This window comes from Galeopterus variegatus, unplaced genomic scaffold (assembly GCF_000696425.1).
Source record: "Galeopterus variegatus unplaced genomic scaffold, G_variegatus-3.0.2 Scaffold12828, whole genome shotgun sequence".
NCBI lineage: Eukaryota > Metazoa > Chordata > Mammalia > Dermoptera > Cynocephalidae > Galeopterus > Galeopterus variegatus.
Genome location: NW_007738939.1, coordinates 1 through 1,672, shown reverse-complemented (window position 1 = coordinate 1,672; position 1,672 = coordinate 1).

The following is a 1,672-nucleotide window of genomic DNA, read 5'->3' as shown; positions in this document are numbered from 1 at the left end:
GATCCCACATACAGACCGGCCGCTCACTGGCTGAGCGAGGTGCGGGCGCAACACCGAGGGTTGCGATCCCGTTGCCGGTCCTGGTCCGGTACGGGCGTGACACTGAGGGTTGCGATCCGTTGCCAGTCACGAAAAAAGACAAAAAGGAAAAAAAAAAGAAAAATTCACTAGAGGATTTCAATCATAAATTTAAGCAGGCAGAATAAAGAACCAACAAACTTGAAGAATGGGCAGTTGAAATTATCCAGCGGAGAAGCAGAAAGGAAAAAAAATGAAGAAAAATTAACAAGCCTAACAGAACTGTGGAACACCATCAAGCAAACCAACATAAACATAATGGAAATCCCAGAAGAAGAGAAGAGAGAGAAAGGGGAAGAAAGACTATTTAAAGAAATAATGGCCCTAAACTCCCCAGATCTGATAAAAGACGGGTCTATGCACATCAATGAAGTGCAATGAAATCGAAGTAAGATAGACTTAAAGAGATCCACAGCAAGACACATTATAAAGGAGAATCACACAGGAAATTAGAAAATACTTTGAGAAAAATAAAAACAAAAACACCAAAATTTAAGCAGTGAAAGCAGTGTTCAGAGGGAAATTTATAGTTGTGAATGCCTACATTAAAAAGACAAAGTGTCTCAAATCAATAACTTAACTTTAAATCTTAAAGAAATATAATAAAAAAGAGCAAATTAAACCCAAAACTGGCAGAAAGAAAGAAATAATAAAGATTAGTGTAGAGACAAATGAAGTAGAGAATAGAAAAACAGTAGAGAAAATCAATGAAATGCAAAATTCTTTGAAAAGATCAAGAAAATTAGCAAAACTTTACATAGTCTGACCAAGAAAAAAAGAAGATTCAAGTTACTAAAATCCAAAATGAAAGTGAGAACGTGATTACCAGTCTTACAGAAATAATAAGTATAAGAGAATTCTATGACCAGCTAGAAATGATTTCTTAGATATGACACCAAAAGCAAAAGCAACATAAGAAAAAATAAAGCAGAATTTACTAAAATTAAAAACTTGTGCACCAAAGGACACTATCAAGAGAGTAAAAAGGTAACCCAGGGGCCGGCCCGTGGCTCACTCGGGAGAGTGTGGTGCTGATAACACCAAGGCCGCGGGTTCGGATCCCATATAGGGATGCCCGGTTGCTCACTTTGGTGAGCGTGGTGCTGACAACACCAATCCAAGGGTTAAGATCCCCTTACCGGTCATCTTTAAAAAAAAAAAAAAGGTAACCCACAGAATGAGAGAAAATATTTGCAAATCACATGTCTGATAAGGATCTAGCGTCTGGAAAATATAAAAAAGTCTTACAACTCAATAACAAAAAACCAAACAACCCGATTTTAAAAGAAGCAAGGAAAAAACAAAAAATAAATAAAACAATTAAAAAACTGAAAAAAAAGCAAAAAATAAAATAAAATAGGCAAAGAACTTGAATAGATATTTCTTCAAAGAAAATACTGTATACAAATGGCCAATAAGCACCTGAAAACATGTTTAACATCACTAGTCATTAGGGAAATACAAACCAAAACCATAATATGTCCCGACCCACAGGATATTCAACGCAGGCCCTGGAGGGGGGAGTGGGAATGTGATGGAAGCAAGAGACGCGAGAGATGGGAGACAAGACAGTATTCTGATCAAGTCTCGTTTA